General features: G+C 37.8%; 1 non-coding gene and 1 pseudogene across 2 annotated transcripts in view; both read left to right on the top strand.

Annotated features, from left to right (window-relative positions):
- Positions 1 to 25609, top strand: part of LOC129552399 (uncharacterized) — an 82690-nt pseudogene that overhangs the window by 44727 nt on the left and 12354 nt on the right. Inside the window, exons 11-12 of the transcript XR_016036163.1 lie at positions 2498 to 2606; positions 22325 to 22425. The product of XR_016036163.1 is annotated as an uncharacterized LOC129552399 (transcript). The remainder of the gene's footprint in view (positions 1 to 2497; positions 2607 to 22324; positions 22426 to 25609) is intronic.
- Positions 5519 to 5648, top strand: LOC129552864 (small nucleolar RNA U109). The gene has a single exon (XR_008685349.1). It is a non-coding gene; the product is annotated as a small nucleolar RNA U109 (small nucleolar RNA).

The following is a 25609-nucleotide window of genomic DNA, read 5'->3' on the forward strand; positions in this document are numbered from 1 at the left end:
AATTTCAGATTCCAAGGCTCTTGGTCTTTCTCCAGCATCAAGTTACACATAATAATAATTCAATAATAAAGTTGAACAAGTTTATAGGTGCAACCCACTCCAGTGTTCTTGCCTGGAGAATCCCAGGGATGGGGGAGCCTGGTGGGCTTCCGTCTGTGGGGTCGCACAGAGTTGGACACGACTGAAGCGACTTAGCAGCAGCAGCAGTGAACACTTATTTACAAGACCAACATCAAATTCAACTTTTCCAAGTCAGTGGCATATTAATTGAGGCAGTCAGTGTAAGCTTTCCTGTAACTCATTGGTTCTCTTCCAATTTGGATAATCACTGGAGACTGTGTGAAATGAATTCAGGTGAAGTAATAACAAGGATTGTGCTGAAGTGGTCAACAGACCTGTAGAATTCAGAGGGATTTTTTTTCCCTAGTCTCTGCTCTTAAAAAAAAAAATTTTTTTTTTATGTTAAAAATATGAGACTTCTTTGGTTTTAGTAGGTACTTCAGTTCTTTAACTCAAAAGCCTCTTGATGAAAGTGAAAGAGGAGAGTGAAAAGGCTGGCTTGAAGCTCAACATTCAGAAAACAAAGATCATGGCATCTGGTCCCATCACTTCATGGGAAATAGATGGAAAAACAGTGGAAACAGTGTCAGACTTTATTTTTTTGGGCTCCAAAATCACTGCAGATGCTGATTGCAGCCATGAAATTAAAAGACGCTTGCTCCTTGGAAGGAAAGTTATGACCAACCTTGATAGTATATTAAAAAGCAGAGACATTACTTTGCCAACCAAGGTCCGTCTAGTCAAGGCAATGGTTTTTCCCGTGGTCATGTATGGATGGGAGAGTTGGACTGTGAAGAAGGCTGATCGCCGAAGAATCGATGCTTTTGAACTGTGGTGTTGGAGAAGACTCTTGAGAGTCCCTTATACTGCAAGGAGATCCAGCCAGTCCATTTTAGAGGAGATCAATCCTGGATGTTCATTGGAGGGACTGATGCTGAGGCTGAAGCTGCAATCCTTTGGCCACCTCATGCGACGAGTTGACTCACTGGAAAAGACTCTGATGCTGGGAAAGGTTGGGGGCGGGAGGAGAAGGGGACGACGGAGAATGAGATGGCTGGATGGCATCACCGACTCTGTGGACATGAGTTTGAGTGAACTCCGGGAGTTGGTGATGGACAGGGAGGCCTGGCGTGCTGTGATTCATGGGGTCGCGGAGAGTCGGACACGACTGAGCGACTGATCTGATCTGATCTGATCAGTTCTTTATCTCTTAAAAAATATTCTTGGAATTATATATTCATTCGAGTTTTAATTCCTCCTTTGGATCTGCCTGATCTCTGTTGGAACACAGCAGTATTGTATTTGATCTTGTGCTACAGTACTTATGCTCATCTCATCATTTCCACTAGCCTGAGTTTACCTGACAGCAAAAGATCATATTTCTGTTTTATTTTATGGTAGAATATTTGCATGTAGTAGTAGCAGTGCTAAGTAGAACTTTGTTTTGTTTTGTTTAATATATCAGTGTTTTAATATGTCAGTTTACATTAGGAAAGGAATCACCCTGCAGTAGAAATTCTTTTCTATGTCAGTCATTTTAAATTGTCCTGAGTTAATTTCTTTTTCCTGACTGTTGAAGTTTTCTGTATCAAATTGCTACCTTTTTACGTAGTCAAATAACCCATGTCAATATGTACATGTTCTGTTTCTCAAACATTAATTTAACATCTTTAACTAAACATCTTAAAATGTCTTTTTTATGTCATTTACTTACTTCTATTAACACAGATGATTTCCTTCAGGCTATGAAATTTTTACCCTATGATGTTTTTATTTTAGTCAAATATTTTACTATTCAGATCTTAATTTTTCTTGCCTAGAAAAGATAAACTACAAACATAAAACAAAAACTTTAAAAGCCAGAATAGATTTGAAAATACAAAGAATATTCTGAAAGATTAACTGGATAAAAGTAATTTGGAGACCATTCAATGTCAATTAGGTAGACTTGTCCAAGCCTAAAAGTGGCCCTGTCATACTCCACTTACCCATTTCTATCCTGAAAACATGTTCTTTTCTTACAAATCATCAATATAAAACTAGTCTGAGTAGACAGCTCTGCAGTTGGAACATAAAGGCTTTCCAAGTAATATTATCCTCAGAACTATTTTTTTCCTTAGATTAACATCACATATTAAGGAAAAGATGTTTTATCTTAATACTTTTGAAAATATAATTTTAATTGTAGCCCAGCCAGAAACTCTTGTTATTTTCATGTCAGAGGTTTCACTCATAGAAGAAATTGTGTGTGTGTGTGTGTTTGCCAAATACCAAGTTTCTGTTAACAGAAGTTTACATTGTAAAAAAGTATAAAGCACTGAAAAGGACAAAGAATAGAGGTCAGTAATTTAAAATACGTTATTTAACTCTTTTCCTAAAAAAAAAGTCTGGCTATTACAATCTAAGATTACTTCTTTCTATAACTCTTTTCTGATAGCTCTTGAAAAACTATGACAAGGAAGAAGAACACGTTTTGGAAGCAGAAAATAGAAAACTAGAAGAAGACAAAGAAAAACTGAAAACTGAATTAAAGAAGGCTTCAGATGGTAACGTTGTATGCCTGCACAGAAGTAGAAGTATCATATTTTATGCTGTTAAACTTCACTGCTTTTGCTAAAACAAAACCAGTGGCTACATGTTCTTCTGGCCAAAATACCAAGGGTGACCTATTTACAAATTCCTGCTCAAATATGAAGATAAAACATTGTTTCAGCCAAGAGAAACATGCTCTGTTTTACAGACAAACATTTAGGTGTTTCAGATCTGTGTTGTAAATACAAATGTTCCTGCCTTAGCAAAAGACCTGTGTTCCTGAAAAGTTGCTTGTAAGCACATTTGGAAAATTATCACAGTTTTTCATCATAGTACATTGCTGCTGAAAGAAGCAATGACGGGGGAAAGTTTTGGTTATAAGATAAGGTTATAATATTAGGGCTTATCTCAAGATATAAGCCAGATATAAGGAAAACGTTCCTTGAAAGAAATGATACGGACAGAGTAAGCCACAGACTTGGATGTCAGTAGAGAGTTCAGTGTCTCATTCCAATATACATTGCAATAAGGACTTGGGGTAGGGCGTCCCAACTCCCATTTCCCTGAAGGCAACTATTTCTTCTGCATTTTTTGTTCTTTTTGAAAAACAGTTCTTTTAGTATCTTCTTATTCTTAAGACAAGGAACAAATTATTATTGCCTGCAGCTGCATAGCACTGAAAAGTTCTAAATCTGACGTCATCCAGGAAACTGCCTCAAAGTTGATGGCTTGACCCCTGAGCAACATTCCAGCTTATGACAGATAGTCCTTGATGTTGTCCAGATACTGGGAACCTTTCAGGCAGTCAAGATAGTGATCAATGCCTAGGCCTTCTCCAATTTCACATCTCTTTACTGCTTTGTGTTGGAAATAAATTGGAGAACATTCAGTGATTGAGTAAAAAATACTTTATGCTGTTTGTAAGTTTAGATTCAAAAAAAAAATAGGCCTCAGTATAAGTTTCTGTAATACACCTTGCTGTTGTTAATTATGTATATTGTTTGGACAGAGTTAAGTTCATCAAGATGTATTTGCATTTGAAATGGAAAACCTGAAGATAAGAGCTAATTGCTTTAAAAAATCGGTAGAATATTTCGTCTGATATAAAATATATATTCCTACTTCTTACTTAAAAAAAAAAAAGAAAATAAAATCATTTAGAAGCAGTAAGTTAAAAAATAGTTTACTCTTCCCAACAAAGTGGTAGATGGTGTGTTTGGTATAGTATAGCTCAAAATTCTAAATCTTCTCATAGTTGTACTTTTGGCTCTTCTGCAGTTCCAAACAATTTGGAACATGATCACGAAGTTTTAACATTTGTATGAAAATAAATTTAGTAATCAGACATTTCAAAAGAGAAGTAGTGTTCTTTTATTACCCAACACAAAATATTGCTGGTAATCCTTCTGAAGAATGCAAGGGACTATTTCCAAAATACCTTTAATTAGTTTAAAAAATTATTTTAAATTCCTGCTTTTTTTAATATTTGCCAAGGATCCTTTTCCTTAAGTTTTAAGCAGAGTAGGACAGAAATAAAAGGCAGACAAGAGTAGGTTGTGTGCCATGCTACCTCTCTTAACCCTGGCCAGCTTAGTTTTTTTCTCCCTTTGCTTTTTAAAAAAATCAAACTCATGTATTTTGAGTTTTAACTTCGTAAGTCTGATATATACTTCTAAACTCAGTGTTACTTTGAGTAATATAAAGAAGCTCAGTATTTCTTTGACAATTCAGATGTTTGGAGAAAATGAACTCTTTTATAATATAGGCATTTTATTTATGATCTGATAACAAGTGATTCCAAGTTTCCTATTTGAAGTATAGACTGCAAAACTACTTTCAAAGTGAATCAAGGTTGAGGTAAAAGCAGATTTTACCTGTTTGAGTATGTTCTGTTTGGTTTCTACAAGGAGTGTAGTATTTTATGAACACATTTTATTTTAGATAACATTGTTACTGACCTTGAGAAGATCCAAGTTCCATTTCTAATGGAGGTATAACCCTGGCTGTGTTCTCTTGACGTATAGTCGTCAAATTCATTAAGACAAGAACTAAGAAATAAATTAGTAGTTCAAGGTATGGATCAGTTGAGCAGCACAATGCTTTGTATATAGTACCATTCAAATGATATTCATAGATTTCTAAAAATTGAGAGTATTAAGACTGATGGTGCTTAATAAATGTTTCAGGAAGTTCTCTTATATTTCAAAATTGAGTAGAAAGGCAGTGTGGTGTATTTTTTAAAAGAGGTAAATAGAATATTGTCCTTATGCATGGTCTTACCCTTAGTGTTTCTTTATAATCTTGGTGAAACATTTTCTCCAAATATATTAGTGGAAGTGAAGCACAGATACAAATGTCTATTTAAACTGATTCAATCCAAATTGAGAAAGTGTTATTCTGAAAGCAAGTATTAAGAGCACTCACTCTATCAGCAGTGCCAAAATCTCCATCAGTTTTTAACCACCAACTCAGATTTTTCACCAGTTAGTAAATTACCTGTGCTCCAGTGCAGTCATATGACCCTGGTGAGCCAAAGGAGAGTGTGCATGTCCCCAAGCATCCAGTTTACACTCAAGACTAACTTAGTCAGGTGTAAGGACCTGATCTGTCATTTTTAATGATCTGTTTAATAGTCACTCTGATGTCCCAGTGTGCGGAGTAATTGGGAAAGGGCACTGCCATGAAAAGTGAGAACTTAAGCTCTGAAGAATTTACAAAGTTCACAAGCCCTCATAATAAAAATAGACCTTGTATGTAGCGGAAAACTTTCTGATATCCAAGGAGATTGACTTCAAAAGATTCTTCCCAGGAGAGCTTCCAAGGATTTATTCTTAATACCTTCACAGTACTTATTCTTAAAACTAGAGGAAATACATATCATTCAGTCATTGCATGCATCCAGGCAATGATTTTAAGTGTGATTGAGTTGTATATGAAAATGTCTCTTCCTCATTCCTTTAGGAGCAGAAGTATATCCACAGCATGCTACGTTGAAAGTTCTCAGGACTGGCAGTCTAATAGTAGAAATTGAGTACTAGTGTATGTTTCCTACATAAAGGGAAAAGAAGAAAAGAAAAAAAAATGAGACAAATTTCTTGACCCTGCCATCATTCTTTCTTCCTTTCTTTTTCTTTCCATCAGCAATTTTGGGGGGAATTATTCAAATAACATTCATTGTAAGGCTGAATGTAAGAATCTGCCACATTGCAGATGAATTCTTTACTAGCTGAGCCACCAGGGAAGTCCACAAATGCTGGAGTGGGTAGCCTATCCTTTCTCCAGCGTATCTTCCCGACCCAGGAATAGAACCGAGGTCTCTTGCATTGCAGGTGGATTCTTTACCAGCTGAGCTACCAGGGAACCCCGTTCAAATGACTTATTCATTGTAAGATCATTTAACATGGAGCATAACCATCCTTAAAAAGCAACCTATTGAGGATAAAGCAAATTTTTATTTATTTTTCTTCTAGTTTATTGAAATGTAGTTGACAAATGGCACTGTATAAGTTAAGGTGTGGGATTCCCAGGTGACTCAGTGGTCAAGAATCCACCTACCAGTGCAAGAGATGCAGGAGACATCGGTACGATCCCTGGGTCGGGAAGATCCCCTGGAGTAGGAAATGACAAGCTACTCCAAGTATTCTTGCCTGGGAAATTCCATGAACAGAGGAGCCTGGCAGATTACAGTCCATAGGATCACAAAGAGTCAGACACAGCTTAGCAACTGAGCACATATGCATGCAAGTTTAAGGTGTACAGTTTAATAATTTGATTTATCGATACATGCATCATGAAATGATTATCACAATGTTTAGTGAACATCCTTCATCTCATTACAAAATTAAAGAATAGAAAAAAAATTTTTTCTTGTGTTGAGAACTCATAGGATTTGCTCTCTTAACAACTTTCAAAACTAACGTACACCAGTGTTAATTATATTAATCATGTTGTACATTACATCCCTAGAACTTACTTATGACTGAAAGTTGGTCCATTTTGACTGCCTTCCTCTAATCCCCTCCGCCCACTCTGCTCTCTCTTTCTGTGTGTTTGAGTGTAATTGACTTAGAGCACTATACTCGTTCCTTTTACACAACACAGTGATGTGATGTTTTAAACATTTGAAACTGATCACCACAGTAAGTCGTATTATCATGTCACCACACAAAGATAACACGTAATTATTGACTGTATCCCCCACACTGTACATTTCATACCTGTGGCTCATTTATTTTGCAACTGAAAATTTGTACTTCTTTTTTTTAAGTTTCTTCTCGGCTTCTCATTATTATTATTATTATTATTGTTATGGTGCAGTATGCAGGATCTTAGTTCCCCAACCAGGGATCTGACCTATGCCCCTTGCAGTGGAAGGCCTGAGTCTTAGCCACTAGACCACCTGGGAAGTCTGGAAATGTTTACTTGTTAATCTCCTCACCGGTTTCTTTCTTCTCCTTAACTTCCCCCTCCCCCACCCCCACCCCTGGTAAACACTTGATTATTCTCTATATATATAACTTTGTATCTTGTTATGTTTGTTCATTTGTTTGTATTTTTATTGCACATAAAAGTGAAATAATACAGTATTGGCCTTTCTCTGTCTGACTTATCTCACTTAGCCTACCTTCTAGGTCCAACCATGTTGTAACAAATGGCAAGATCTCATTCTTTTTTAAAGCTGAGTAATAATGGGAAATAGATGGAAAAACAGTGGAAACAGTGTCAGACTTTATATTTTTGGGCTCCAAAATCACTGCAGATGCTGATTGCAGCCATGAAATTAAAAGACGCTTGCTCCTTGGAAGGAAAGTTATGACCAACCTTGATAGTATATTAAAAAGCAGAGACATTACTTTGCCAACAAAGGTCCGTCTAGTCAAGGCTATGGTTTTTCCCGTGGTCATGTATGGATGTGAGAGTTGGACTGTGAAGAAAGCTGAGCACCGAAGAATTGATGCTTTTGAACTGTGGTGTTAGAGAAGACCCTTGAGAGTCCCTTGGACTGCAAGGAGATCCAACCAGTCCATTCTAAAGGAGATCAATCCTGGGTGTTCATTGGAAGGACTGATGCTAAAGCTGAAACTGCAGTACTTTGGCCACCTTATGTGACGAGTTGACTCACTGGAAAAGACTCTGATGCTGGGAAAGGTTGGGGGCGGGAGGAGAAGTGGACGACAGAGAATGAGATGGCTGGATGGCATCACCGACTCTGTGGACATGAGTTTGAGTGAACTCCGGGAGTTGGTGATGGACAGGGAGGCCTGGCGTGCTGTGATTCATGGGGTCTCAAAGAGTCGGACACGACTGAGCGACTGAACTGAACTGAACTGAATAATAATATTCTTGCCTGGGAAATCCCATGAACAGAGGAGCCTGGCATACTACAGTTGATGGTATCACAGAGTCAGACACAATTTAGCAACTAAACAACAACAACAGATATTCCATTGTGTGTGTGTTTGGGTGTGTGTGTGTGTTTGGGTGTGTGTGTATGTCACATTTTTTTTATCCGTTTATCTATTGGTGGGTAATTAGGTTGTTTCCATATCTTGGCTGTTGTAGCCAGTGCTGCAGTGAGGTACATGTATCTCATGTTCTCTAATTGGTGTTTTAGTTTTCTTCAGAGGAGTGCTACTGCTGGAGATAAAGCAAATTTTAAACGTTACTCAAAGTCTATACAGAGAGAACAGAAACTGAGTGTAAAGGCCCATTCTGTGTACCTAAGTGTTGGCAGCATATAACGGGGACCTTAGATTTGAATCAGGAAACAGAATCTTCTAATCCTATTTAAACTTCAAGTTTATTAACTATTTATTTTATTCAACTCTCAACTAGTTTACTCAACTCTGTTCCTGGATAAATGCTTCCTTTTCACCATGGCTTACCTTGAAAAGAAATAACATTCTAGCATTTCCTTTTACAGACCAATTTCTCTACCCTTAGCATGTTTGAGTTTAAAAAAAAAATCATCATCCTCTAAACCCAGTAATACACAAGCCATAACTAGTATGGGGACCAGAGAGTAAAAATAGCTGAAGTGCTTTACAGGAGACATTGAAGATCAAGATAAGAGAAAATTACAGAAAAATTACTATTCTGTATATCAGTAACCCTGTATTTCTGCCTTTTGAGTCTTAAACAAGAATAAGACAGATTTAAAACTGGGGTTTCTGGTTTCTGGCAAAGGAACTATTTGAGCCATCTATCTATCTAAAAATAAATTCTTAAAGTCCAAACTAAGCATATCTTACAGTTGCAAATTCTTGTGGGTGTAAACTCAACTATCTTTAACTTGCACTTATATCAAAGCCGACATCTTATTTTTAATTTTGCAGTGCTTTTTTAAAAATTGGTAGGTTTAGTCATATTATGTTTTTTGCTTTATGACCTTTTAACAAATGTTTTTATGCTTTGAATAAGAAAAACAAATGTATTTTCTCTTCTGTTTACTTATCTGGAAATTTCTGCTTCTTTAATATCTCCTTCTTTTCCTTTGAAGCAAAGTCCGTATTTTAAAAAAATAGCATAGATGATTTGATAGATATGGCAATAGACTATATATTATTAACAGTACATCAGTTATTTAAATCAAATAAAATATATGACCCTTCCCTTTAGTGAGCTTTTACCTCTTAGGTTGTTTTTTTAATGTTTAAATAAAGGGTGTATTGCCATTTATTAGTGTATATTATCTCTTCATGGAGTTCGTACTATTATCAAACCAGAAGAAGGAGACTTTCTTGCTGTGGACTATTTCCTGGAACAAATATGTCATAGTGATATGTTCTCCTGCTTGGTTCCTTGTCACATTCCCATTTAGTTGTAATGTCCATTTTGTGAGCTTCTTATCTGTTTCTAGGCCCTTTTTGTGTAAAATAAACTATATAATTATTATATAGTGACCAAGAGGAATAGCTCCAGGGAAAATAGTAATTGAAGACAGAAACTCAAGGATGACTTTCATAGCATTGACAGTGTGTGCTGTGCTTAGTCGCTCAGTCGTGTTCAACTCTTTGTGACCCCATGGACTGTGGCCCACCAGGCTCCTCTGTCCATGGGGATTCTCCAAGCAAGAATACTGGAATGGTGCCCTCCTCCAGGGGATTTTCCCAATCCAGGGAGCAAACCCAGGTCTCCCACAATGCAGGCAGATTCTTTACCATCTGAGGCACCAGGGAAGCCCCAAAATACTGGAGTGAGTAGCCTATCCCTTCTCCAGGGAAACCTGATCCAGGAATCGAACTGGGGTCTCCTGCATTGCAGGTGGATTCTTTACCAGCTTAACTACCCAGGAAGCCAGCAAGCATAAGTGATGCTACCTGAAGAAAAGCTTTCATTAGCTCTACAAAGGGTCATTGAAGCAAGAGAAAATATTCTTTTCCATGGAGAGCTTATAGCCTTGATGAATGGATCCAGCATATATATATACACGAAGTAACTACAAATTATTCCTTCCTCTGTGTGACATATGAGTTAGTTTACTTAAAAAAAAAAAACTGGAGTAGAGAGTGCTAAATGCATACCAAATAATGGAATATTCAGATGATTAAAATGTAATCAAGCATAATTCTCTGAATATGTTGATAGGCATATTGATTGAATCAGTTTGTTTCAGGTTTACGTGTAATTGCTGAGTACGGTACAGAAATTAAACTGGAAAACTCTAAAGACACTTTCAAAATGGATGGAAAGCATTCAACTAGGAAAATGAGCTGAAAAAGGAAGAAAACCTTTTCTTCCTCAAGTGAAATCTCATTGCAGCATCCTGTATCTATATAGTATTTGTTCTTTCTATAAGCAAAATAGATAAATGGGGAACTTCTTAGGCAGTTTCTTAAAATTTCAAGTGTAATTTAAGCCCTCTCCTCTCATGTTCTGATACTTTATAGTTATTTTGAATAAATTGATAATCTAATAATTTAAGAGAATCTGATAAGACTTACAAGTGTGTTTTAGGATAGGAATCAGCAAACTGTGGCCCATAGGTCAACTCCAGCTTGCTGCCTTGATTTTAGAAATTAAATTTTATTGGAACAAAGCCCCACTCATTCATTTACATGTTTTCTGGGCTACGGAGTTAAGCAAACTGGACAGACTCTGCATGGCCAAGAAAGCTAAAAATGTTTGCAATCTGGCCCTTACTGACTCCTGTTAAGGGTCTTTAAATAAAGAATACCTTTTTCAGTATAAATGAGATGATATTGAAGAGATTGATTTCTGCTTTAATATTATTATAAAATTTGCTGTACACCTAAGTACTTGTTGAATGAATGTTGATCAGATAATTTAAGGAATTATGTGTGCTTATATATAGTAAAACTGGTTGTTTTTTTATAGTCAGAGTTAACTGATTCCTTCAGTTCCACATACATGATGATTTGTAAATTAGAGATTTCATGTGTTGCTTCTGCTTTCACATGAAATTGCTTTATAAAACATACTCTTCAAAGCAGTATATATAAGCTATACCTACACAGTGCTTTGCCTAAAACATACACCCTGATTTTCAAGTGCAAAACCAGCATATTTATATAATTTGTAATTATTCTTTGCTAAGCAACAGAGCCAAAATTTTCTTAAATACATTACTTAACAACCTAAGATTCATGAAAGAAGTCTTTATGCATTTATTGTTTCTTTTGCCCACAGCATAACATAGGTCTGATTTTATTTATTAAACTATAAAGCCTGCTTATTGGTTCCTTGGTCCAGAGTCCCAGTAATCTTTATAAGTATCCTCACGCCTTACATTCATGTCTTTTCTAAAACCCAAAAGCACTTCACCCACAAAACTCATTCATGTTCACAGTCCCCCAGAGGATAGGGGCAGGCACCGTATACCTAACAATAGATAGAAAAATACCTAACAATACCTAACACACACAAAATCATTCATTTCCCCTTTTTCTCTGCATATGAGAAAAAGAGCTATTTTTGGTTTTATTCATTAATGTTTACTCTTTAGTATAATTATTTTTGCCTCTTTGTTTTCATTCCAAAAAATATCTTACTCCTTCTCCTGCAAAGCAAGCAGTCTTCTAAAGCATGTCACTCCTGTTAGTTTGGCATCCTCACTTTGCTACTAGAGTATCAACACCATCAATTTGATTTGGCTTCTTCAGTGTTTAAAACTCTGTATTAGTTCCTGTTGCCTTTATAATAGTGCTTCAGGAAGGCACACATGGTCTTCTGTGATCTGCCCCCAGCGTCATCTTCAGTTTTGCTAGCCCCACCCTTGTCCAGTCTTAATTTTAGGGAGGCCTGCCGTGCTGCGGTTCATGGGGTCACAAAGAGTCAGTCACGACTGAGCGACTGAACTGAACTCTATTAAATATGGGAGCATGTAGTTGTCCTAACAGTGGTGTTTCATCATCCTTGTCCTTTGGCCCTTTGGACTGCAGGTCTGTCTGCCTCTGCTGCCCCCATCCTTCAGCTTCCGCATCACCGACTCTAAAAAGCCTCCCTGAAACTCCCTCCTTTCAAGCTGGGTTGAATGGCCTCCTTCTGGACCTCCATAGTTCTGTGTGGATGTATTTAGTAGTGTACTCTGTATAAATTATTTTTCACTTTTTATCTTTCTTACTAGATTGTAAGTGCTGGGAAGGCAGGCCACATCTCAATCAACTCTTTGTCCCTAGCACACACACAGTATTCCAGGCCTGGTAGCTAACAAATACTAACAAATCTCACCACCAAATACTGATGCTCTCTCTTCCCTCCTTACCCAATTTAGATTTCAAGGTTCATCATAATTAGGCTCTTGCAAACTGCTTACTACCTCCTTTTTCCTCCCATCTCTCCTCCCGCCGCCACTCTCCCCCCACCCCCCATCTACTTCCCTTCTGTCTCTCAAGGTCTGAGCCTTGGTGATAGTCTACTTATCCATCTACTTTGTACCTGCACACAAGCAAGCATCTCATCGTGGCTGAAAGAACTAACTTCTTGTTTTAAATATACAGTCACTGCATTCAAATGGCTCCTAAACACTGACAGTCTTATTGCACTTCTCTAAATTCTTCACTTTTTCACTCTCCAGAACTGTTTTAGATCTTTTCATCTCACTTCTAAATTCTAAATTCATCCTACTTCATTGAACTCAGAGAATTAATTTTAAAAGTCATCTTCTTACCACTAAAACTACCTCCTCCCCCAACTGGACTCAAACTCTGAGTGTAGTTGGGTTACAAGTTTTAGTCCCTGTTCTACTGCTGTGACTCTCAACCCCAGTATCCTTCTCAAGGGCTCTTGTTTTCTGCAATTACTTCCTCACTTCCTATCACCCTACAGGCATCCTCTGACATCTCCTTTCCCCAAAAATAAAAGTAAAAACCTCCTTTGTCTCATATTCCTTCACTTACTGCCCCATTTCTCTGTTCTGCTTCACAGCAGACTTTTTTTCCTTTTAACTTTTTATTCAGACATGATAAATTCAAATCACAGAAGAGATGCAGAAATACTACCAAGAAAAGCCCTGTAGCCCTCACTCAGTTACCCAAATGATAACATCTTGTATTTGCCCTATCCTTTTCTCTCTCTTCATATTTTCCTTATTATTTTTACAGTTTCCAAATGGTGATTTTGTAATTTCCTTATTCCTTCTCCATTTATTAAATGCCATTCTATTGTTAAAGGAGGAGCTTTTTCATTTTTCCCACAGTTATTTATTGATTTGCCTATTTAATATATTCAGTAGATTTTATTTTATTTGTTCAGATTGTCTCAGATTTGGCCAATGGGAGTCTTTTCAAGCTGGGTCCCCAATCATTTTGTCATGCCCCTATTCTGTAAGCATTTCCATTCTGGTATAACTTTAGATATTCCAAGCTTATCTTGTACTTTTCCCCCTCCATCCTTTGAATCAACCATTTCTCTAGTGAGCCTTAAAGTGAAGAATGGTATATAGAAAGTAAGATCTGGACCCTCAGTGTGCTACTGGGGTGTCGTTGCTTCTAGGTGCCCTTAGCAGACAGAACTGATGGTAGCTTAAATTTCTCCACGTCAGAGAAACCTTTCTTGAGTCTCCATCTCTGTGTGGCTCTATGTGCTCCATCCTGGCACTCTGTTCCAACTTTCTGCATGACACTTAGCACTCACTATTGGTTGGTTGGTTGGCTTCTTTATTGAGTGTCTTCCTCCCTGACTAGAAAATGAGTGTTATGAGAACAACAACCCTAGCTATCTTTTCATCCTCAGCACTTAGTAGAAAGTCTGATGCCTAGTCTGATGCCTAGGCATTCCATATGTTGACAAATGGATAGATGAATGGATGACTCCCTTGTCTTACGGCAGTTTCATCTGTGTAACAGCTTCATCTTCTCTAGTCGTGAAGGCTCGGAATCTTGGGAGGGGCTCCTAGGTTTCGTGACCTCTCAGCAATTAGAGACTGGAAGAAACTTTCCTTCTTCATATTCTTGATGTAAATAGTAAAGATTTATCATCATTTTTAAGGAGCTTAATTATCACCACCCTTCTGTATTTGTTGTACATACTGACTCTAATGTAGATTTCATAAAAACTATTTTTATAAGCCCTAACTTTAAATACCTTTAAGATTTTTATACTCATACTGTCCCTCAACCCTCCTCTTAAGTAACTTAAGCCTTGTGTATGTAAGACTTACTCAGGAAGGTGAAGAAGCCTACACTGTGTTGTTCTGGAGAAGTACTAAGCCCGTGCTGCACGAGAATTTTTGCTCTTCTCTACTTCCTCACTCCTCCCTCAGTGACTTTGTAATATTACCACTTTGGTGGGTCTTTTAATTATATAATGTAATAATTTTAAAACATCAGAAGATTTTGCACTAAAGAAAAATTTAAGTTTTTCTTTCTTTAAGCTGTTGCTGCTAAGTCACTTCAGTCGTGTCCGACTCTGTGTGACCCCATAGACGGAAGCCCACCAGTCTCCCGCATCCCTGGGATTCTCCTGGCAAGAACACTGGAGTGGGTTGCCATTTCCTTCTCCTTCTTTAAGCAGAGGAACTTAAAAAATCATATTAGGTTCTTACTAAGATATTACTTATAACCTATTGAATTTTATTATATCTTGTCCTATATATTTTTTTTTTGTATGGGCTTTTTCCCCACTGTAATTTTATGTTAGAATATGTGTGCTGTGTGCTGAGTCGCTACAGTCATGTCCGACTCTTTGTGCCCACCAGGCTCCTCTGTCCGTGGGATTCTCCAGGCAAGAATACTGGAGTGGCTTGCCATGCCCTTCTCCAGGGGATCTTCCCCATCCAGGGATTGAACCTGGGTCTACTGCATTGCAGGCAGATTCTTTACCATCTGAGCCACCAGGATAGTTTAAATTTATACAAAAGTAGGCAGTATAGTCCCTGGAGAAGGAAATGGCAGTCCACTCCAGTGTTCTTGCCTGGAGAATCCCAGGGACGGCGGAGCCTGGTGGGCTGCTGTCTGTGGTGTCGCAGAGAGTCAGACACGACTGAAGCAACTTAGCAGCAGCAGCAGCAGGCAGTATAGTCCCTGGAGAAGAAAATGGCAATCCACTCCAGTACTATTGCCTGGAAAATCCCATGGACAGAGGAGCCTGGTAGGCTACAGTCCATGGGGTCGCAAAGAGTTGAACACAACTGAGCGACTTCACTTTCACTTTCACTTCAGGCAATATAGTACAGAGAATTATCATATTCCCCATACTCAGTGTCTCCTAATATTCATGTCTTACACTAATATAATTATATAATTAATGAATCAATATGGATATATTATTATTGAAAAAATCCATAGTTTACTCAGATTTCCTTAGTTTTCACTTGAGATCTTTTTTGTATTCTAGGATCTTATTCAGGGTACCACGCTACATTTAGTTTCATATCTCCTTAGGTTTCTCTTGGCTACAGTAGTTTTTCAGACTTATTTTTGAAGACCTTGACAGTTTTGAGAAGTACTGGCTTTTTGCAGAATGTTTCTCAATTGGGATCTGCTATTTTTCATGATTAGACTGGGATTATGTGACTTGAGAGGAAAGTCACAGAGGTAAAATGCCATTTTTACTACATGATTTCAAGAATATATTATCGGCATGATTTACACTGTTGATGACCTTGATTTTTTTGTTGAGGTAGTGTTTGACACTACCTCACTAAAAAAAGTTACTTTTGTAATCCCTTATTTCCACAGTGTAAGGAAAGGAAAGTCACTATTTGTAGCCTAAGATTAAGAAGTAGGGGGTTATGCCCTATCTCCTTGAGGACAGAGTATCTGAATAAATATTTGAAGCTCTTCTGCACAGATTTGTCTACTTACCCCTATTTATTTATATCAGAAAAACTCATGGATATCCACTTTATACTTCAGATTATAATTTAATACTACTTGTTTTGTTGCTCAGATCATTTTTTTCAGCTTTAGTCATTAAGAACTCCGTCAGTTGACTGCTGTATCTCCTTGATGTATCCTCATCACCGTGGATTTTTTTTTTTTTTTTTGCTTTATCTTTTTCTTGAGTACATCATTCTAACTCTACAAGATACTCCAGGCTTATCTTGGGTATATCTTGCCCCATTACTAAAACAAGTATTTTCTGGTTTTGTTTTTTTGTTTTTTTAACTCAACTGGACTCTGTGATAGTATTTGCTTTTGGTTTTTCATTCTAAATCAGCATGAGATATTTGTAACAATTATATTTTTATCAAAATATCATGAGTGGTCTGTTTGCTTTGTGAATTTCCAGCTAGCCTGAAATTTTTTCATTAAAGATATAATTGGGTTTAGTTGAAACCAAGATTCCTATCAAGTGATTAAAATGGTCCTCCATTGTTTACCTGACATTTATCATATTTTCAAAACTGAACTGATTCCACACAAGTGGATTTTTCACATGCTTAGAGCTTAGACTTTTCATTTGTCTGCTGTTTAATTCCTTCAAGGAACATATTTTAAATACCAACAAACGCTAGGCACAGTGCTGGGTGCTCAGAATAGAAAGACAAGACACAGCTTCATTTTTTTTTCTTTTAATTTTTAAAAACATTTTTGGCTACCCTGGGTCTTTGTTGCTGCACTCGGGCTTCCTCTAGTTGTGGCAAGCAGGGGCTGCTCTGTTGTTGTGGAACATAGACTCTAGGGTGCAGGGGCTTCAGTAGTGGCACATGAGCTCAGTAGTTGCAGCGCCCAGGCTTATTAGTTTCTCTGCAGCATGTAGAATCTTCCTGGGACCAGGGATCGAACCCATATGCCCTACATTGGCAGGCAGTTTCTTAACCACTGGGCCACCAGGGAAGTCCAACTTTGTTTCTTGAGTAGTCCACAATCTGCTGGGGACATAGTTTGTTGTTGTTGTTGAGTTGCTAAGTTGTGTCCAGCTCTTTGCAACCCCATGAACTGTAGTCCGCCAGGCTCCTCTGTTTATGAGATTCTCCAGGCAAGAATACTGGAATGGGTTGTCATTTCCTTCTCCAGGGGGTTCTTCCTGACCTGGGGATCAAACCTGCATCCCCAGCATTGCAGGCAGATTCTTTACCACTGAGCCACCAGGGAAGCCCAGGGGTATAGTTACACTTCAGCATAAGTGATATAATAAAATTAAGCTCAAAGTGAAGTAGAAACCAACAGAAGAGATCAAGAGTAATTTCTTGACATTTTAAAGGATAAATATTAATTAGCCAGATGAAGTAAGAGAGAATGAGTCCGGCAAGGAGGTTAAAGGAGATGAGCAAGGATGTTTTAAGAAAATGAGCAGCATGTAACTGAAAGAGTAGTACTTTCTGAAATACTGCAAGGAACTCACTGTGACTGGACCGTAAAATAAGATGGAGGCAGTGATACAAGTTGAAAAGTAGGTCTCGGATCCATCATAAAGGGTCTCGTGTGCCATGTTTACATGTTACATCTGCGGGGCACTGTTGTGGGCTTTTCAGGCATAGGAGCCAGCAGTCTCTTTGACATCACTGTGGACAATGAGCTAGAGCAGCCAAGAAACAAGGTGAGGAATCCATTTCAGTAGAGATGAGAGAGTGGGAATGGTGACTGAGTGAAGCGGACAGGTGGGAGAGAGATAAAGGAAGTAGAACCAACACATCGTATCAACATACGGGTGTGGGGTTAAAGAAAGAAGGTCATGTTTGAAGCAATAAGTAAAACAGACCCTACCTGCGTGTACCTGACAAGATAGTCACCTACAAAAATAAGCACAGTATAATTAAAACCACAACTTACATCCCTTACTGAACAGATGTTTGTGTGTCCTTTCCAAGTATTTTGGAAGTATTACTGTAGATTAATGGTCCAGTGATGATCCCTGTAAAGGAACAGTACATATAAAGATTAAGTATACTGAATAGTCTGGTATGTCACTCTTGAGTTCTCAAAAATAGAACCAAATGGACTGAAAAGAAATCAAAGCCAGATGTATGAACACTTTTCAAATTAGTTTTCCTCTAGTGCAGTCCTTATACCTTGTATACCACAGCCAACTTGAGCTCTCTTGCCAATGGGTCTAAAAATGTTTTTTTATGTTCCTGGCAGAGTTTAGTTGATACTGTCTGTTATCTCAGATAGAAATCATAGTGATACATTTACACAGTGCATCGGTCTCACCAACTCTTCCCACTGTGCAAATAGCTCAATAAATGTAAGTTTGGCACTTGGAAACAGATATTTTTGGCCTGCTTACATGTCATTTTACACAAACATTTTGGCTTACTGCATGTCTCTGTAATATTAGAGTTTTTCTTTATATTAATGATGTGTGCCTCTAAAAGTTCCCAGTGAGCATAACTGAACCTGTCCAGTAATCTCATGAAATATCTCAACATTTCCATACCACTACTGGAAACTGATAGCTCATTTTGGCAGATGGGAAAATTGAAATAGTGACTTAGATGTATCACCTCAAGCCTCCTTATCTGATGTCTTCCCTATATATGCTGTTTCCAAAATAACATGGTTTGAAATAAAACAAGAAGCATATTCAAATGTCAGATAACAACTTTATGTAATCGCTTAGTCATAAAGGCAGTTCCAAAAGGAGGTAGAAGACAACCAAAGCAGAATGTTGTAGTTTTTATAAAATGAGAGGTAAAGAAAGGACTTGTAAACAGTCCAGAAGACTCCTAGACAGTAACACCCTCTCCTAATTGGAGTAAATCAGTAAGCTTGTAATCATTAGGTTTACTAATATCCACTGAAATACAAAATAAAATAATAAACACAGTTCATGCCTTGGCTTGAGAAATGCTAGAAAAACAGGATTTGCCTGCCGTTGTTTTGTTATAGCTTTGTACTTTCTCCATAATCAGAAAAAACTTCTGGATAGGCTATACACATGGTTTCTAGCTTTTCTGACAGATTCGTAGGGTCACCTGATTCAATCTTTCTCCTAACAATTCATAAGAAAATAGTATCTTTTGATAAGGAAGTTGTAATAGTATTTTTAATGAGTTGATATGATTTATTAAATCTCCTAATTAATTTATTCATGTCATAAATTTAAGTATAAGTCATTTTTAACATTATGGACTGTTCAATACAAGCTCCTGATCAACATTTTTAAAACCACTGTTACAGACTACTCAGCTATTACTAAGTTGTAGAATCTTCTTTGCTTTTTATATACCCAAGTCCAGACTCTTAAACATTTTTAGTAAGGAAGATCCTGAAGATGACACCATGCTATATTTTTTCGAGTATCTTCTAGGAAATGCCTTATACCCCAATTGAAAACTAATGCATTGTCTTTATGTTGTGGCTATGGGTCCTTGTGAAATCTAACTACCAGAAGTCTCTCTTCCACATCCAACCCATGCCTTTCTTTACTAAGTGACACATTAAAGTTGTCAAATTCAGTTTCTAATACCTAATTTAGATTTATAGATCTATAGAAGTAATGTGAGGAAATTATAAAACTATGCTATCTAATATCACTAGCCATTAGCTATGTATGGCTATTTAAATCAGAATTTAATTTAAATTTAATTTAAAACCCAGTTCTTCTGTTGCACTTGCCATATTTAAAGTGTTGTACAGGGAACTCAGCCCAGTACCTTGTGATGACCTAGAGAAGTAGGATGGAGGGAGCAGGAGGGAGGCTCACGAGGGAAGGAGTTTATGTATACATATAACCAATTCATACAATGTTGTTGTACAACAGAAAGTAATACAACATTGTGAAGCAATTATATTCCAATTACAAAAATTTTTTAAATAAAGTGCTCAGTAATCATAAAGTTAGTGGCTACCATATTGGACAGCATAGATGTAGAACAATGCAGAGTTTAATTAGACAAAATAGTCAAGAAAGTTTTGATACAAAAGGTACTTTAGTTGATAGTGAGTTACACATTTATATATAAAAATGCCCATATGATGGCTTCTCAGGAGGGAAGACAAACTGTTTTTAAAGAGAACCTAAAATTTAATTTCATTTTGCAAAAAAGGTGACTTAAGTTTTATAAATCCCACTTTCTTTCCTCAAATCCTACCCTCAAAGATTTACAAATGCAGAACTTCTGAAGGCTGCATGTGCAGAATTGTATGTAGATCTAGTTCAGGATTCCCAGAATTTTTCCAGTCCATCTTACACAACTCTTCCCTTCTGCACATTTGCTCACTCTTCTATACAAAGTGTTGACTTAAATGTATATCTTTATATATATATTTTAACTTCTGTCTAATCTACTGACTTAGCTCCTTGGTAGACAAAGACTAATATATAGCCATATCCGTGTATCTTGAAGTAATGTCTTAAAATGCCACTTATACACCCCATATTTTTCTACTTTGTATAAGAAAGTGATCATTCTTAAGGAAATAGTGTCACCCATCTCTTAGTAAAAATGATAAAATATTTTTTCCACCCTCAGTTTTTTCAAAAGCAGACCCTTCTGATAAATTCTATTCGGTAATAGAATGGCTTGAGTCCAGGCTGAGCCTGGGAAAGGTTAGGATAAATCTGGAACATCTTGTACCAGAAACTGTTGGGGGCATAGTCAAAGGACATAAATGCCAGCCTGAAAGGGGTTCCCCCTGGCCAGACCTGGGGGAAATTAAGTATATTAATGAGTTATAAATCATTTTTAAAAACAGGAATCTATTTTTAGTTCATACTGATGGTAGATGGATGGATATGAAAGAAAGGAAGACTCTTCTTTATACTACAGTGCTGACTGATAAATTTGGATTGAATGGTGAAGTTGGAAAATCACTATTTTGCAATCATCATAACAAAGATTGTTTTTGGGAAAGAATGATCTATAGATGCTGAATATAAGCTTGAAGTTTTGACAAGAAGCAGGATGTTTTGTTGTTAAGTCACTCAGTCATGTCTCAATCCCATGGACTGCAGCACGCTAAGCTTCCCTGTCCTTCACTGTCTTCCGGGGTTTGCTCAAACTTATTTCCATTGAGTCTGTGATGCCATCCAACCATTTCATCCTCTGTCGCCCCCTTCTCTTCCCGCCCTCAATCTTTCCCAGCATCAGAGTCTTTCAGTGAGTCAGCTCTTCATGTCAGTTGGCCAGAGTATTAGAGCTTCAGGATCAGTCCTTCCAATGAATATTCAGGATTGATTTCCTTTAAGATTGACTGGTTTGATCTCCTTGCTGTCCAGGGGACTCTCAAGAGTCTTCTCCAACACCACAGTTCAAAAGCATCAGTTTTTCAGCACTCAGTCTTCTTTATGGTCCAACTCCCACATCCATACATGTCTATTGGAAAAACCATAGCTTTGACTATATGGACCTTTATCAGGAAAGTGATGTCTCTGCTTTTTAATACACTGTCTAAGTTTGTCATAGCTTTTCTTCCAAAGAGCAAGCATTTTTTAATTTCATGGCTGCATTCATCAATTGGAGTGATTTTGGAGCCCAAGAAAATAAAGTCTGTCACTGTTTCCATTTTTTTCCCCATCTGTTTGCCATGAAGTGATGGGAACAGATGCCATGATCTTAGTTTTTTGAGTGTTGAGTTTTAAGCCAGCTTTTTCACTCCTCTTTCACCTCTATCAAGAGGCTCTTATGTTCCTCTTTGCTTTCTGCCATAAGGTGGTATCATTACATAGTCTTAATTGTCTCACCACTTTTTAGTTACAGAAGGAAAATAACTATAAAAATGGAAAAAACAGAGACAGATGGGCCTCTGGATGTGATAACCTTGAGATACATTCAACATCAACATGCATTTAACATTATGTCATATTTGCATATAAGAGGGAAGTATAATCTGAATTTAATCAGAGAACATCAGGCAAAATCAAAATGGAAAACGATTCTATTAAAAAGAAGGGGCTGTGTTCTTAAAAATATCAGTGTCATGGAAGAGTCGGGAGAAGAAGGCAAGGAGGAAAGCTAATGAACTATCCCAGGTTAGTGGAAATTAAAGAGACATGACATCTTAATGCTAATCTTCAATGTAGGACTAGATATCTGGACTAGAACTGAAAAAAATTATAAAAAGGACATAAGTTGTACAGTTGCGAAGATTGGAAGTGAATGGTAGTAGACCAGATAAAAAGTATTGTATTGATATTAAATTTCCTAAATTTGGTAACTATACTATGAATATCTTTGTTCTTAGGAAACCCACAGTGATTTCCTAAAGGTAAAGGGGCATGAAGTCTGTAATTTGATCTCAAATGGTTCAAGAAAATAATTGTGCTTGTACAGAGAGAATACAATATTGAATAAAGGCTACAAAGGTGTTCTCTTCGCAACCTTTCCATAAATTTGAAATAATTTCAAATTCAAGATTTTTTAATTCTATTCAATGTTCTCTAGCCCTTTCTAAGGCACAGAATGACGTGATGATAATGAAGATGCAATCAGAGAGACTTTCAAAAGAGTACGACCGGCTCCTGAGAGAACACTCAGGACTTCAGGTGGGTGACATCCACTTTATGAGCCTCAGCTTTTAAAAAATAATTACTTAAGTCAAGTATTTGGGCTGTTCACCTTCCCAAGTCAAGGTGTTCTTAATTCTGAATTTGCTAAATGATTAAGCCAATTTTTACTTGGAGGTTTAAGAGTGGGACATCAATATGCAAGATAATCATGACAGAGATTTACAGCATGCTAACTTACAGCACTCTTGTTGTGGTGATGTTTTAAGCAAAAGAATTGAGCAGCATTGAAAAAAAGGCTGGTCCTGAAATAATTTAGTTTTGACATTTGGAATGTTTGCCATATCCTTGTCAAAATACAGCCAAAAATCGAAGACCTGCATCACACTACACTTCTGTCCTACTGTTTTGAACATCTCAGGACAAACCCTGAAGCATTCAAATATATGTTTTTCCTCCAGAGTTGAGTTGAAAGACGGAAATAGGGAAAACCTTTTTGTCATTGAAGTCACAAAGTTGGGGCCATGATTTTCTTTCTCTTCCCCTTCAGTTCAGCAAGAGCCAGTTCCCTACATTCACCCATGGAATGGGCTTTTCTTCCTTCCCTCTTGGGCTGCCAGTTCATAACCTGAATTGATTTGCCAGCCCACTGGGAAGACCCACCCATTCCAGAGGCAACCCTGGCTTTCCTAGTTCCTCCCAAAATAGACTCTCTCTGCTCTTCTTCTTTCAGATTGGGCTTTTCCTTAGAATTTGGTAACATTTGTGGCCTTCAATTGAGACTTTTTAGCAATTACAGCTCTACAGTTATTTCACTGTACAAGAAACCTTAGTCCCAGGACTCATTTCCCTGCTTGTCAGTGGTCATTTTATCCTCAAGGTCTAGCAATGTGCCTGGTACAAGACAAGCAAGCACTCTACTCATAGGCCTTGGAATCGGACAACTGGAATAACTCTCATGCTAGCTTTGTGATCCCGAGCAGTTTATGTCAGCCTTCTGGGCTCACTTCTCTTCATCTGTAGAATCAGAACAATAATAACACCTGGTTCACCAGCTTGTTGGGAGGATTAAAGAAAATGTGTAGGCCACTTGGCATTGTACCTGGCCAGTAAACACCCAAGGAATGAGAGCTTTTATAATTATCACCATTATTGATTTTAATTCCTCTATAGAAATTTTACTGAAATAATGAATTACTCTTATCCAGGCACTCTGGCCTTGATTAGAGCCAGTCAAGAGAAGGTCCAAAGCACATTGGCAGTCTGTTATTCCCAGCCGAGTTGCATGTTTAACTGACCTGCTTTGACAATAGGACAACCAGAGACAGATACCTTCTGTGCTCCAGATGCAGGACATCCAAAGCTCAGTTCACAGGGTCTGGAGAAACAAGTTAGATCTTCAGCAAGACCACCCTTTCCCCATCTCTAAAAGAGAGGTCCTGAAATTGTTGGCTTCATCATGGCCTGATGAGATGAGAATTATTCCTTTGCATCCTTCAAGATCCTCCATGAAAAGTGGAGAAATACTTTAGAAGCCTCTCACCTGGCAAAAGAACTTTTTCACCTTCCCATGTGTGAGGTCAGAGTATAGGCAATAAGGATGAGTACCTTACACCGGTAGACTCTGCCTCAGTGTCAGAAACATTTAGATCCCTAGGTGGAGAAGCAGCAGGAAGACTACTTCTTTGCTGAATATCCCATTGTGGCAGCAGCCAATGATGCTGATTCTCTTAACCCCTAAAAAATGTATGTTACTGAGAGTCACTCAACCCAAAAAAAGCTTTCCCAAAAATTTCAGCTTACAGCTTACATGTTCTTGATAAACGTGTTCAAAAGCTTTTATGAGAAATCCCCTCCCAAGAAAGTGACTGTTAAATCTATGTCTTTGAAAAAATGACCTCATCCCAAATATGCCCGGTACCAGGCTGAGAGTGGGGCGTTAATGCATTTAGGCCTTATATCCAGGTTTTTTAAATATTTAATGGATACTACTTACTGTGGATGTGCTCTGGACCAATAACTTAGTTGGTGGCTTCATATATGTTATCCTCGTACTTTCTGTCCTAGTTTATCAATTAAAATATATATTATGTAAATGAGGAAAATGAGACCCATAGATGTTAAATAATACCCAAAGGCACTAACTCAAAAGTGATAGCATTCACAACTGGATTCAAAGTCAAGAAATCATCGTCATTAACTGTTATGCTCTTTCACCTGCTGGTCATTGGACTATCAGTTCTGGGATCTGTCCTCTGGCTTCTGGGCAGATTCAGCCAAAGGGAGGCATGGGTAAAAGACTAAAGGCAGGAAAAGGGGAAAGCCAGGAACTTCGTCTTCTCTCTCAGCTTTGGGCAGCATCTGCCACAGCAGCCTCATCTCTTTCCACAGTCCCAGTTCCCACTGGAGGCTTCTACCTGGTGTCCCTCATTCCTGGGATCTGTAATACTGTCTCCTCCATTGCCCTCCAACCCAAAGAGTGGTGTTCTCCTGTTGCTAATTCCTGAGTTGCCTTGCCATCCTGTTTCAGTGTCTACTCTCTTAACACCTATAAAACCAGTTCCCTGTAACAAATATCTATTTGAAGAAAAACACTCTTAGCCCCATGGTTAAACAATTCTGTAAACCTTGGGTGAATCATTTGACATTCATGCACCTTGGCTTCTTTAATGCTTAGATGAGGATTTTAAAATCTCATGAGCATTAAATCAAATCCTGAGCAAGAAAGCCCTTCAAATATCTTTAAACAAGACAAACTCTCTACAACTGTTCAGTTCAGTCGCTCGTGTCCAACTCTTTGCGACCCTATGGACTGCAACACGCCAGGGTTTCCTGTCCATCACCAACTTACAGAGCTTACTCAAACTCACATCCATCGCGTCAGTGATGCTATCCAACCATCTCATCCTATGTCATCCCCTTTGCCTCCTGCCTTCAATCTTTCCCAGTACTGGAGTCTTTTCAAATGAGTTAGTTCTTTGCATCAGGTGGCCAAAGTAATGGAGTTTGAGCTTTAGCATCAGCCCTTCTAATGAATATTCAGTAATGATTTCCTTTAAAATGGACTGGTTGAATCTCCTTGAAATCCAAGGGACTCTCAAGAGTCTTCTCCAACACCACAGTTCAAAAGCATCAATTCTTCACCGTTCAGCTTTCTTTATATTCCAACTCTCACATCCATACATGACTACTGGAAAGCCATAGCTTTGACTAGATGGACCTT

The sequence above is a fragment of the Moschus berezovskii genome, chromosome 3 (genome assembly GCF_049115385.1).
Source record: "Moschus berezovskii isolate FMDL1 chromosome 3, NW_MosBer_1.0, whole genome shotgun sequence".
Taxonomy (NCBI): domain Eukaryota; kingdom Metazoa; phylum Chordata; class Mammalia; order Artiodactyla; family Moschidae; genus Moschus; species Moschus berezovskii.